Below are 15557 nucleotides of genomic sequence, written 5' to 3' on the forward strand. Positions count from 1 at the left end.
TTTATATTTTATAGTAATTTATCAACTGTAAGCTCACAGCATTGGTTGAGATTGGTCTCCTCAAGAAAAATTGAAAACCTGAAAAAATATATGTATGTCCAAATGAATCAGTATAGAATTGAATCAACTCGAATCGAATCTAGAGCATGTGAAGTGGAATCGGTCTCAATTACCAGCCCTAACAGATGCATGTCAAGACATATTACACGTTCTTGACACAACAGGTACTCAAAGATACTTCTATTTCAAATGGACTGATCTATTCTTTTTTTTTTTTTATGTGCATTTTAAAATGTTGTGCTTGTAAGAGGATTCAAGTTGTTCACTTAACATTTCAAATCAGTCTCCTGTGAGGTTCCTTGACTGTTAGGATGCTGCCTTTGAAGGTAACTAGTAAGCGTAGACAGCAAGGCAGTTTGCTAGGTTTAGGAACAGAGCTGTGGATTTGACTAGAGTACTGTGTTGTACGTTTCTTATCGGCTGCTATTCAGTGTGTAAAGTACAGCTGATGTGTGTGTGTTATTCATGAAAGGAGCCGGAACAAAAGCACTTTGACTTAAATGCACTGTAAATAGCACAGTTTTTATCTGAGGTTCAGTGTACAAAAGATGGTACTTCTGTTAACCAACACATCCTCGGTCATTGTACTTCGATGCCGTCCACTTCCTCTAGTGTAGGATCATGGTTCTCATGCCGTACAGATAAAGTGATCATAGAGAAACATTAGTGCCAGTGCTGGTGGTCAAATGATTTGGTGCACAGGGACTTCAGATGGGAAGTCACTTTTATTCAGTATTACAGTGCGCATCTATCCAGATTTATTACAATGTAAACTGAAAAACGTTTGTTACACTAAAGTCACATCTACTCTGTAGAGTTCAGACAAAAATATTAACGTTTATGCATATTTATTTGAACTTTATATGTATGAGATGGTTTCTTTTGACTGGACGTCCATTAACAAGTACTTGAAATGTGCACGTTTTTGTTTTATATAAAAATAATGAAAGTAATTTAATACTAAATTGTGTTTGTTTTACTACTTTTTTTTTTATTTTTATTTTTTATTTTTAGGACGATGTATTTCAGTTTTTATTATTATTTACAAATTGTCCTTTCTACCCCCTTTTAAAATGTTTAACTAGGAGTTGTAAAGAGAGGATGACGTGAAAGTGTTCCTGTGTGATGTCCTGTACACAAAACCTAATTGAACTACAGGTGCGACAGCATTTTGACACATTTCTGGTGTGTACTGCAAGGTTTAGGACTATCACAAGGCTCATTTTTGTGGTAAATCAGTATTATGAGGCAGATAAGTCCTGCGTCTATGATGGTTTGTGGGTTTGTAGGAAACAGCAGAATAAATGTGGCTCCTCTAGGTCTATTAACATCCCTCTGTCTTCAGACGTTTGGATTGATTTATCAGCAAATGTCTGGTTATTTCAAATGTGGCACATCTTTCTGTTTGTGTAGAGCTCCAGTATCTCATTGTGTCTCTGTGCTTCAGCTTTCAGTGCGATGTGTAGCGTTCATATACACTAAACAATCTCTGTTAGTGCATCAAGATATTTCTGTCTTCCAAACACCTTTGGAAAACTAACGATTACAATAGTCTAAACTGTTAAGACTTTTCTGTAGATGGTAGAAATGGAAATATTATTCTTACGATCAAAAATAACTTCATTCACTGCATGGAAGGAAAACAAAACATTTGTGGTGTTTTATGCATGACTTTACTTGAAATCTTTCACAAGTGCAACATCATCAAGGTCACAGACTGTTTATTTGTTTTATTTAATATTATTTAAGGGTCATTGTTACAGTACTGTTGATGAGCATTGCCTGTGATCGGAATGAGCATATTGACCTGATTTTACTAATAGTATTGATTGTTTTTAGCTGTGTAGTTGGTACTGAATTTACTTCTATTTCTGTGTGTGCTGTTTAATCAAGTTATTTGTCCAGTATGATGAATGTTTTGTTTGTTACACATTAAGGTGGAAATGCCCTTTACATACATGCTAATTTCATTGTTCTCCTTTAGAGTCTCAGAAAAGTTCTCAATGTCTCTCAACCTGTGCTCAGATTTGCCAAGATACCAAAGTCTGTAATCAAAAAGCAGAAATTTCTATATGAATTTGAACATTTCTCATCAAAATCACCAATTGATCTGAGCTGCCATGAATATTAATATTGCTGTCAACAATTATCTGTATTTAATCACAGAGATTTTTAGAGAAAATTCATATATGTAAGCATTTCTTTGCATGAATATGAATTCAGATGGACACCTGATGCAATTGCATTTGCCTGTGTTTTATCGAGAGTAAAGTCGGATATGTGGATTGTCTTGGAGCAGAATGTTTTGCGCAGCAGATACAGTGTATGATTATCAGGTTTTAAATAGTTGAATTGAGTTGTGCTTGGTTATATCTGATGTCTGCAGTTGGGTTAATTGAATGACACATGTTCAGTACTGTTCATGTCCCTCTGACCTGCTATGAATGAAATTCAAGGTTTTAGTTTGATCTCTGATCGCTTCATTACGATATTCTAATGCAATTTCACATTTCTATCACCATTAAAGTCCTGGAACAAAACATTAAAACAAAACTGATATTTTGTTGGTTCTGTGAACCATAACTGTTGATCAAATGATCAATAAAATGTTTCTTAAGGTTGAACTTTGTGTTTCTACTGTCAGTTACTTTCTCTAACGCACTTATTCAACTGAGAAATGGCCAACGCAGTAATGTTTTATTAGCTACTGGTAAAAAAAAAAAAAAAAATGTTGAAAACAATAATTCTGCTGTAGACAAATGCCAGTCAGGTTAATGTTGAGTAACTTGTTTTTAGATACAATATTTCTGGTTACTTTGTCCATTTCTGCTCCACCAACAACAATGGGTTCAAATGAAGCCAAAACAGAATAAACCTTTATGCATCTATGCAAATCACGTACTGCATTCAGAATATACTAGCATACCACTGGGCCTGTTACTGTTTTTGCCATATAACAATATGGTTAATAATAGTAAAAGTTGTATGCTAATATGCTATTCCAAATTCAGCAACAGTTACATTCCTAAAAGAATCAGCGTTCGACTCATGAAGACAGTCTCCTGCCACAACGTTGTAAGAGTCACCGAAACATCCAAACACTAGGCTGTCACACGAGTGATAACAGCACTGGGACTTCCTGACATTCTATACATTAGTGGTGGGAATTTTTCTGCAGGTTACATTGTTACAAGTGACTGATTTTATAAGTGAGTCATTGACTCATTCAATTAACCGATTCATTGAAAATAATGTGTACGTTAAAAGTACCATTCCGGCAGCAAGAACGATCCTGAACTAAATGAAGATTAATGTCTAGGCGTGTGATGTGTTTATTGAACCAATCAGATAAGAGTAAATGGAGAGTCAGCGAGAGCCTCATTTGATTGGCTACAAGAAGAAGGTGGACCCGCCCTCGCCCTCACGCTTGCAAAACTCAGTTGGTGAGAGAATCGTGCCAAAATTGTAAGCACAGAGAAAAGAAAGACGGAGCTGTACATATCAGTTTATTTCGGGAACTTTTTGCCCCACATGCACAACAAGTCATTTAGACATTTGCAACAGTTTGTTTTTTTACACATACAGATTGGTTCTATGCAGTCAATCCGTTTTGCAGTTCTTTAAACTGTTGTTTTCGCTTGCAAATCACTGTTCACAGGCTTGCAGTGCTTTTGACCGTATTTTAGCGAAAACAACGTGCCAAAAGTGTAAGCGCGGAAAAATGGAAGACAGAAGAATGCAGATCATATTTATTTTGCGTTAGCATGAAGTTGCAGTTTCACAATACATTAATTACACTTACCAGTAACAGTAAAATGCTGCAAATCATTTTTTCTTACGCTTGAAACGCGATTTACACCTTTACAAAGCTTCTCTTGTGCATGCAAATTTAGCTTACGCTTACAGTCTTATGTACACTTCCACAAATATTACCCTGCGTATGCAAATCTTTTTGACGTCATTTTACCTTCATAGATATCAAGCTCAGTCGTAATTTAAGTGAAGTGTAACACTAAATCTTAAGTGTCTAAGAGATGATTCAAGACACTTTGCTGTGCCACAAATGGAATTTTAAATGACGAAACCAATCACTGAATAGATGTACTTATTTAAGAATATTCTCAGATAAATTCACATTGAATGGTGAAATTCCTAAGAGGAGTTTACATTCAACACACAATTGACAATAAAGAATTTTCAAGAGAATACATTATGATATACACATTGGAAATGAAAGATAAACAACTGGTGTGCTGTTAACTGACCTGCCTATATATAGCGTAGATTTTATGATATAATCAGCCACCATGGATTCCAAAAGAAAGCCGAACTGGCGGGAGAAAGAAGCACTACTGCTTGCTGAATTAGTTGAACAGCGGAAAGATGATGCCTGATCTGTCCAAATGATACCATTTGATTAACTGCTCATCGTCAAACATTTCAATATTATTTTGGTTGGTTCAATATCATTTTTGCACCCGCAATTAATATTGAAACAATGGTGGAATTTCAACAGAAAATCAATGATTATATAATTGAATGAACGTTATGAAGTGATGTTGGTTCAATATCACTTTTGCACCCGCAATTAATGTTGAATCAATATTAAGATTTCAACATTGAAATTAACAAAAATAATAAATGGTAAAATTGTTGAATGAACATTACACTATGATTTTTTACATCAATGTTGAAGCACTATTGAAATTAAAAATAATTAACGGTAATGTCAGTGAATCAATGTTACACTATGATGTTGATTCTGCATCACTGCTGTTGAATTTATATTAAAATTTGGTAAAAAAAAATATATAGAATTGGTAGTATCGTTTAATCAATGTTAATTTGATGTTGGTTCTAAACCACTTTTCTTGAACCATTGAAAATACAACTGAAATGTCAACATAATGTCAAAAAAATGTTGCCATTTGATGTTCCAAGGTAATGTTGAAACAACATTATTATTTCTGACGATTTCAAAGTTTGGGGAATGCCTTTTCAAACATCAATGACACCTTTCCAGCAGTTGAGTAAGTTTATTTTATTTCACAGTTTAACTGTCAGACTTTGTTCCATGTCTCCTGTTGTGTTTTCCTCCCCCATGTGCTCCAGGTTAATGTTTATGCCCATATTTGGTTTTTCCTGTTCCTATTCCCATTTAGTTCTATTGATCCCAGGTGTGTCCCATTAGTTTATGTTTATATAAGGTGTGTTTTGCCCCTTGTTTCCTGTCCGCTGTCGAATGTCATTTCGTGTCCGTGTATCCCGGTTAGGGTTGGGTATCGTTTGAATTTTATTGATTCCGATTCCGATTCTGCGTATCGATTCCGATTCTTAACGATTCGATTCCAATAAGATAAAAAATCCAATATAAAAAAAAATTGTCAAACATTTAGATGTCAAACATTTATTCTGTCTTTTTACAAAGCATTCTGTTGCAGCTGAATAACACGAGCAAAAATCAGCAGCCTACAGAACACTGCAAGAGGAATTTTGCTTTAAAAAAAAATACCACAGCAAAAACAACTAGAGTAATTTAAATTTCAAATATTAAAGTGTTAAAGACAACTAAACAGTCAGTAATATGATAGGAACAAACAAATCAATTAGCAATATCAGAAATAAACTGAACAAAATTTCCGGTACAGAATCTGTAATTAAAAGTTTAAAAACACTGCATAGTTTTCTTTTCATAAATAAAATATAGATTAATCAATTAAAGTTATTAAATATATTCAGTCAAGATCAGTGAATGATTTTCTTTTGTTCTTTGATTAACATGAATGACAGGCAGCGCGTTTATTAGGCTGATGTCTCTTTAACACCGAACGCACACAGATCTAAAAATACTGTACATGTGTTTTCTTTCTCATCTGTTTACGTTCACGTAAGACAAAAATGGCTGTGTTTATGATGATATACTGACGTAGTTTTCTGCATATTGGTCGACAAATATGAAAGAAGTCAGTTTCGGCCAGGAACAACCTTTTCTACAGTGGAAATACACGGAACGGTTCGAGAACGGACACAAACCAGGAACCCATACCGTGACCTCTGTTCTCTGTGCTGGCGCTTGTGCTTCGTGTGCGCTGCACGCAAACAGTGCGCAAGTTCTTTCCGTTCCTGCACTTAAATAGTTTTTAATCACATTAAAATGAACGCAGGAATCGTTAAGCAGAATCGAAATGCACGCGTCTTATCGAATACCCGGTTCTTGGAAATTTGGAACCGGTTCTAAAATTGAACCGGTTTTCGATACCCAACCCTAATCCGGGTCTCTGTATTCCCAGCTTTTGTTTATTAAATCTTTGAAATTTACATTGTTCCTCGTCTCCGCGTTCGTTCCTATGCTCCCAGTGTGTGTGTCATGACAGAACAGCAGACCGAAACAGTAAGCGGCGCTCCTTGTTTTGTTTTCGTTTTGAATAGTCCTTTGTTTTCTTTTGTTTCTCCTGTGTTTTCCCCGTGGTATGAGAACCGCCCTGCTGTTAAGCGTGCCGGCCGCTCCATTGTCAAGCTCGCCGGCCGCAGCTTACCTAAGCCCGCCGACCACTCCGAAGATAAGCTCGCCGGCCGCGCCGTTGTCAAGTCCGCCAGCCGCGGCTCACTCTAGCCCGCCAGCCGCTCCAAAGACAAGCCCACCGGCAGCTCAGAAGTCAAGCCTGCCGGCCACTCCGAAGACAAGCCTGCCGGCCGCGCCGTTGTCAAGTCTGCCGGCCACGGCTCCCACAAGCCCGCTGGCCGCTCCAGAGTCAAGTTTACCAGTCACTCCGAAGTCGAGCCCGCCGGCCACCCCAGAGCTCGCTCCAGCCCCAGAGCTCGCTCCAGTGTCGGCTCCAGCCCCGGAGCTCGCTCCAGTGAGGGCTCCTGTTCCCGAGTATAGCCCACGGAGAGCTCCTGATCCCCCGTTGAGCCCAGGCAGGGCTCCTGATCCCCCGTCGAGCCCAGGGAGTGCTCCAGATCCTCAGTTGAGCCCAGGGAGGGCTCCAGATCCCCAGTCAAGCCCAGGGAGGGCTTCAGACCCCCAAGTTAAAACTGATACAACTTCTTGTATCTATCGCGTATCATTGTAGTAATTAAGGTGATGCAATTGAATAGCAAATTAATGGTGTAATTCTAGCCTAGCTAACTAGTAATTCACCATTGTCTGTGAAGTGAATGTGCTGTTTTGATTTGTGAATGAAGTTTTATGCGACACGTCAACTGACTACACGTGAGTTTCCCATGCATATTTACAGCAGCTCAAGTTCTGCTCATGCACATGATGTAAGCTTGCATCGGTCTCTTAGCAACATCTGACCCCGGAAGGTGCGAGCAGGCTCATCCGGTTCAATTTGATAACAGCACATACATCACAGTCTGTATAAACAAAGAACTGCGTGTAGCCAAAGCTAACTCTTTAGCAGCAATACAGGCATATGAGCTAAGCCCTTTACCTCAAGTGCTAGCTGTTAGCATCTGACTAACACTTAGATAGTGAGTGTAAAGTGTAACTTTCATACCACTCCTCTTTCTCTCTCCCCTTCACTCCTGGTTTCACTTCCTGTTTGTGCTATCACCTTCTGTTTAGATTAAATTAGGTCGGTCCCTCCCCACATACTTTGGTTTTATTTGTGTTATTTTTATTTTGACTTTATTCTACCTGTCTTTTATTTTATTTCATTAATTTACCTTTGTTTAACTTGAATGTACCAATTCAGCTAAGTTGATCTGAATGAAATCTGAGATTTAATTAAATCAATTTGTTTATGTATTCTTACTTTTAGTTTCCTACAGCTATTAGGATCTTTTCATTTTACTTTTACCTTATTTTAGTTTATTTGACATCTTCCCTCTCGGTATAGGATTATAGCAGTTCTAGCAACTGTTGTCCCCTTAATGAGCCATATAGGTTATTAGTAGCCCTAATTCCTGTCTCTGCTATACCTCTCCTTACTTCTCAGCACAAGGCCTATTACATAAGGTACAGTTACCATTCATTATGCTATAAGCCCCTGAAAAGACTAGAAACACTTCCTAGTGTCTCTGTTTATGTACCTTTAGGTGTTTGATGTGTCCCTGCTAGCTTAGCTAACAGACCCCCTAGGTTTTATGACCCTGCTGCAGCATAGCTGACCCCTGCTTACAGCCCCGTCATCAAAGTTACTCAAACCCACTTTGTGTGTCCTTAGCACCCTACCTCACTAGCTGCTCCTCACCAGCTATTCACACCTTACACGGCCAACAGAGCTGTTCCCCATACAGATAGCTTAACACCTCTGTACGTACTTGCATTTGCCTTCTGCCTCTCTCTCTCTGGTGTTCCCACAAGTGTGCCAGTATGTCGCAGACATTCCACAGACATCCAGCCCTGCCAGCTCACCAGGACCACCTGGAAACCCAGCAGAGCACTGTGATGGACATCCTTCAGCACAAAGCAGCCAACAACCTGCAACGGCAGAGAAAGGAACAGCGAGACTGCGACACGAGTGGACACCTGACACCCAGCCTGAACCACCAGGATCTGACCAGCATCATCTTCTCATTAACCCACACCCTCAAGGTGAAACCTGCAAGTCACAGAGTTCTACAGGGAACTGACACCTGCTCAATGACAGAAAGCACAGAACAGATGCAAAGAAACTTACATAATGGTGTAACAGAAGGAAATCACCAGTCTTCAGGAGGCTCTAACAGCTGCTGGACACCGAGCGCAGCTAGAGAAAGCCATCAGACAGGACTTGGAAAGAGAACTGTTTCACACAAAGTCACTGTTAAAAACAGCGTATGTGGAACTTAATGAGAGAGACACTAGAGCTAAGACCTTAGAAGGCCATTTGCATGCAGCCAGAGCTGAAGTCCAAACCCTGACTCAGTAATTCTGCAACATTAAAGAGGAGCTTGACATGGTTCAGAAAGAACTGAAACAGTCCTACCGACGGCACATGGACTCAAGAAAAAGACACCCTGCTGCATGTCACACAGCCAGCAGTGCAAACTCCCTCACCCCTGTACTCAGATACAAAGGGGGGAGCCAAAGCCTTCTGCTTGACCCTTCACAAGTCAACTTCCTGAAAACCTCTGCAGCTGCAGAAGGAAAAGGATGAATTCAGGCAAACCCTGAAACAGCACACGGAGTGACACTCAAAGACCTCAAACGAATGGCCAGAAACATCCCTGCATTCACACCAGAACTCGCAGGAGACCATGATGTCCATGCTTATATGCGTGATATTGACTTTCACCTGCATTCTTGGACCAGTGTGAACCACCAAGATAGACTCTATTACTCTGGATCACCTCTTAGCCCGGAGGTGCAGCGCTTCCTGACTCGACAGCCAGGACACATCTAATCGGACTACCAGCAGCTTAAACAAGCCATCATAAAGGAATTCTCAGACCCAGAGTCTGAACACGGACTGATCGCTGCCCTAGCCACCAAACAGAGCCGGTATGAAACTCCACATGCTTACTACCACAGACTTCGACAAGCTTACTTCGGAGCTCGCAATGAACCTGGGATGGATGAGGACACCAGCTTCAAGAGCCTTTTCCTCCGAAACCTCCATCCTATATTGTAAGTTACCATTTAGGCATTATGGCCTGCCACACAATACCTATTCAACAACTGAGTGACCTGACACAGAAGGCCTTTAACAAGCACAAGGCCTCCACCAAAAGTGTTTGTAAGACCCCACCGATTCTGAACTTCACAACCCAGAATCCAAAGCGGGCACCAGAAGGCACCCAGCATTGCCACAATGCAAGGCCCTTCTACAGTGAGCCACTAGCCAGCAGAGGACTGAGCAGTCACCATGGCAACCGACCCAGGTTCCAGACCAACCACTGGCAGAAGCCATGGTAAAGGCCATCCTCACCCTGCGAACACCACGGTATGTCCAACAGCAGTCCACCACAACATCCTCCTCCACACCCTTCACACAGGTGCCAAACGGAGGCTGCACAAGGACAGCTGGACACGCCTACTTCTGAGTTACAGGAGCTGCTGATACTAGCAAAAAAAAAGCTCCTTGAACAAAACTCAGCTGAGGAGTACTGGGAAGGACAAACTTCTGACTACTTGCCTGACGCAACACAGCATCAGACCCCTCCAAGGGAGGAGCATCCCTTAAAACCAGTCCAGCCAGACAACGTTGGATGGAGCAACGGGCCCACATGCCCAACTGCGAAACCTCTACCAACACAACTCAGGCAAGCTCAAGTCGGTGCCGCCACAAGAGCAAAGCGACACCGCAAACATCAGACTTCTGGTGACGATCAAGCAGAACAGAAGCTAACAACCACCTGCTGCCCTCCTGCCACCATCACTAGGTCAGTCTGAAACTCTCTTCACACTACAAAATCTCCATAACAATTCCCTGCGACCCCCGGAACCACCTGCACTCTCACCAGTGAGAGTCCAACTCGGCTGTTCCACACCGCAGACACCAAGGATAGCTTACTGGCTAACAACACCCAAAACAACCATCTTACCCAGACCAACTCACTTCAGGATGACTGCCTCAACACCTGCTCCTGCATGCTCGAAAGGGAGGAAATATGTAGCATTTGGACCAATCAGACACACAATTATTCATTAGATTAACAAACAATCACAAACCCCCTCACCCAACACCAGACTCGGTGCCTACATGTCTGTGAATGACGTCCAGGCCTCTGGTTACCATGGCAACCAAGACACCTCAGCCAGATCAGATAAACTTTACGACATAAAAGTATGTAGAGAGAATCTTCCCTCCAACTTAATTCTCTCAAACAGACACATACTGCTATAGGAAACGACTACTTACATTAATTCATAGACACATTTTTCTATCATGCATATCCCCAGGTCATTGTGTATGATTACTACCTTCTTGTACATGGTTTTGTGTATTGTATATGTTTCATGCATGCTTATGATAGATCACTAGTTAATATAACCTCACCTATACCATGTTTGCTATCTATGAGTTTGTTTTTTCATGATCTAAATGAGAGTGTATATTATATGTTGATATCTATGCAACACATTAGTATTATAATAATCTTGAAGATTCTTCACTCTGTCTGGTCTGCACAGCGTGCGTAAACACGCTGATGACGTATCCTGTCTGCACGAACCGGGTGCGCAGAGGTATGTTAATACATATGTTGACATGCAGTTAGGAAAGCCAATTTGACGAACATTTCTTGGTCCTACGCCTTCCACGGAATATATAAATACATATAAATACATTTAGACCACTTAATTATTGCTATCGGGATGTGAAGGGACTTTCAACCAGCATAACAACAAATGCTTCTGAAGACAATCAGACAATTGCACCTTTAATGATTTGCAGATTGCATTTAATAGAAAAAAAACTGACTTGTGAGGGATTATTGTTATGTCATTTACACTAGTGGTTTTCCATCATGGTTCTGGGGACCAACCGCTCGGTACATTTTGTATGTCTCCCTTATCTGACACAATCAGTTCAGTTCATGAAGCTCTCTCCTGAAGAGCTGATGATCTCAATTAAGCATGCTAAATAAGGGGACGTTTAAGAGTTTCTCTTGAGGCACTTAGTGGAAACGTTATATATATATTATTGTTGAATTATTGGTTGCACACTGGTCTACTATTGTATGGGTATCGACTTTACATTTTCAAGCCTCGAAACATGATGCTGTACAAAACAAACTTTAACTGGTTGCTTTACATGTATGTCAGACATCCTTTGAGCGGTCTTTGGCCATTGAAAACGGATATGTTGTCTAGACCTTCTACCATCATAGCCAGTCTGAATGTGCAGAGCAGTGGGTCCTCAGGACCAGGATTGAAAACCACATCATTTTGACTAGCATGTGTCATCGGCATACAGTGTTTGGAGTGCTTCAAAACTGTGAATCATTTTGCAAAGCAAATAGTTCGGTTGGTTCAGAGGTTCAAAAAGCTCTATTTTTCCTATCAGTAGAGTTTCTGTTGAAGACACTTCACTGTGTAGCCAGGCATAGTGAGTAAATCAGCTGACCTTTCACTGCTGCCTGCAGAAAAATACCATTGATCAAGATAATTCAAAGATATCATTCATTTGCACGTTCTCTCTTGTTTAGCTTATAATGTAGATTTAACAGTTACATTTAGATATAACGTTTATATTTAAGTTTTATATTTAAATGCCCTTATTATGCAGTTTGAAAGGTTCAGAGTACCCAACAAGAGGTTTGCATGCATGCAAGGTCAAAAACACTTTCATTTTCTTATAATATGCATTTAATTTTATGTTTTTTTTTTTCTCAACGACTCTCAAAAGATTAATTCATCTTTCCAAACCCCTCCTTTGCGTGAGGCTACTATGTTCTGATTGGTCCGATGATCCAGTCAGTTGGGATTGGTCTACTCTATTGCATACAGCGCACGTCAGAAACGGAACACCCATCACCATTACTGGAATATGGATTATCATTAATACATCCAATTATAATAACGATAGTGCTCCACTCTGTCCTAAAAATACAAAATCAGTGGTGAAAAAGGTTAGCGAACCAATAATGGTATATGTGTTAGCCGAACACAGACATAGAGTACTGATAATGCACTGCAGTTTGTAAGCCAACATATTGATCCATCCTTTATCACGACTCCAAGTAATAAAAACGACAGATATTCTATATTAATCGACACATTTCTAGACAATAGCGGGCCCACCACTGATTTAATGTGAGTTAGCCGGAGACCTGCACCGCACTGAGTGTATATGCAACACAACACACAAAACTACTTATTTTGCACGCTCAACAGATTATTAAAGCAACACTTATTAATCATACTTACAGGTTGTAAATTGGAGGAGCAGGCTGGTCCAAACAAGGTGAGCACTGACCCATCTTTCATGGGAAAACCGGTTTACGAATCCCACGTTGAAGTCACGGAGACTGGAGAAGCAGTCATCAGTGAAATGATGGGAACACAGCAAAAGTTTGGGATTATACTGCTGTGGTATCGAAGTAAAGATGAATTTTAACCACTGATTCTTCACAGCCTCATCCTTTGGAAGTGAAAATGAACCGAATTCACAGTCACAGCGCAGAGCACAGTGTCTTCTCAACATAACATTATCTACACAAACAAGCTACAGCATTTGAGGTTTGTTTTTGCAGGATGCCCCTGCAGAACGTAGAAATGGGATTAGAATTTAGAACGAATCGTTTCAGCAGTTCAGAGGTGACTCTTTCTTTTGAGCAGGGCCGTTTCTAGCCAATTTGACGCCCTAGGCGAAATCCCTATTGCCCCCCCCCCCAATTATATATATTTTAATTGGATGTTAAAGTTTATATGGGCATATTACATGACACGCTAATCCTTTAACAATGCATTGGCGCAAAAAACGGACACCTTTTGGACAAATCTGCCACAAATATTTGGACAAATGTGCCACAAATACTGCCTAAACAAAATACTGATTTTGTGCACTTTATTTACTGTACCAATATTTTAAATTGGCCTTTGAACTTAGCTTTATTGCATGGCAAAAAAAAGTGTTACCTTGCCAAAGCACTGACAGAGCCCACTGATCTAATGGCGTTGTTGAGCGCTCCAAATGCAAACTTTGCATGCAACAATCAGGCAGCAATTGACAGCACTCTGATCTAGTGGCATAAAGGCATCGTCAGATTGACAGTACTCTAGCACAATAATGTTGGGGGATCCAGTTGGGGAGGCAGTCATATTTCAGGGTGACCATGCCACTCTTTATCACAACCCTGCTAAAAGTGCAGTACGTGCGCTCATTGGCACCCCTTCAGCTGGTGGTGCCCTAGGCGACCGCCTAGCTCGCCTATGCCTAGAAATGGCCCTGCTTTTGAGAGACAATAACTTTATTTATGATGCACTTTCAGCTTTAAAACTTTGCAGAATGTTCACATTCACATTCACCTGCATTACTCACTTCATGAAAGGTCATTTTCAAAAATCCATAATCGGGGTACTTTAAGATTTATATTTGAGATTTACTTTCAAATGTGACTTATATTGTTAAGTATGAATGCACAATAAATGGATTATTCATTTGAGTTTGATACAGTGCTTATGTAAAACTGGCACAGTATTTGGGCCACAGCAGATACATTACACTTTCCACAGCAAGAATTCATCACATTATATACTTGCTGCATCTTGAAATGTTGCTTGGACTCCTCCTCCTCCATAGGTGAAAGTAAAACAGTTAAAACAGGAAGAACTTCTTTGGGAGAGTTGGGGAATACAGCGAGAATCACAACTTGGGCTTAAATTCTTAACCTATACATTTTCTAAAACTAAAATGGAGTAAATACAGGGTTGTCACATGTCTACAATTAGTATTCTATGGTATGCTTGTAATATTAATGTAAATGAGGAATTCTAGACTGCTGCTGCTGTTAAAAAATCTGTTTTTTTTTTTCATAAAACTCAAAAGAGAACATTAACATTTAAAATGATCAGCTACGGTGAGATGTCTAATAATAGTAAGTGCTTCATACAGCAGATTATTTTGTCTTTGATACGATTTGATGAGTAAAACAACAGCAGCACAAATATTGAGAGTTTTATGGCTTTTAGCTTAATAGAACATTAATCAGTCTCTCTGCAGATACAAAATCAAGATTTTAAATAGTGTCATGGAGTCTCAAGAAAGTAAAACAAAGGCAAGTGAAAGGTAAGCAAACTTTAAGATTTTTTATTTATTTATTTTATTTGTATTTATTTATTTATACATTTTTTGGTCACTATGCTTTCTCGTCTTTCATGTAAGTGGTTCTCTCGAAAATCTTATTCACCCTCATGTTATTACAATATGGTATGACGGTATGTTTTCCACTGAAAATATATATATTTTTTTCTTTTAAGAATGCACAAATAGAATTTTAACAGACCGAATAAAAGTACTGATACTTTTTTTCTGATAAGTGATACTTTTTACTCATAATAATGATCCAGCTTGAGTTGAAATGATGATTAAGATAAAATCTTCTAAACCAAACTGTGTGTCCAGGAGGAGTGGCCAATCAGTGAATGAACCTGTAAACTTCAGTTCAGGAGATTCTTCTGTTGTTATTAGGTGAGGACAAACTATTTACAGCTGGAGGAACCAGCTTGACTGCATAGCTTAAAATTACATTTAAAGTATCAAAGTAGCTCTAAGGTAAAAACAATTTTTTTTTTTAATTAGAACTGCAACATTACAAAATCTGGTAACTGTAGGATTTTTAACGTTTTGAACCATGATACAAGGGATGGAGGGTATTCTCGATCTTGTGGGTTTTGTGTGTGTGGGAGGTGTCTAGTTGTCATTAAGTAGTTTTAACCCCAAAATATTTACAACACTTTAACTTTAAACCATTAAATGGTTTAGAACAGACAATGTCATACCTAATGGTCCAGCTGGGGCTCAACACTTCGCTGTGCAACTGGCTGTTGGACTTTCTGACTGGAAGACCTCAGGCAGTACGGGTAGGCAGCAACACATCCAGCACCATCACACTGAACACTGGGG

The sequence above is a fragment of the Sinocyclocheilus anshuiensis genome, unplaced genomic scaffold, assembly GCF_001515605.1.
Source record: "Sinocyclocheilus anshuiensis isolate Anshui unplaced genomic scaffold, SAMN03320099.WGS_v1.1 scaffold130, whole genome shotgun sequence".
NCBI classification, from domain to species: Eukaryota; Metazoa; Chordata; class Actinopteri; order Cypriniformes; family Cyprinidae; genus Sinocyclocheilus; species Sinocyclocheilus anshuiensis.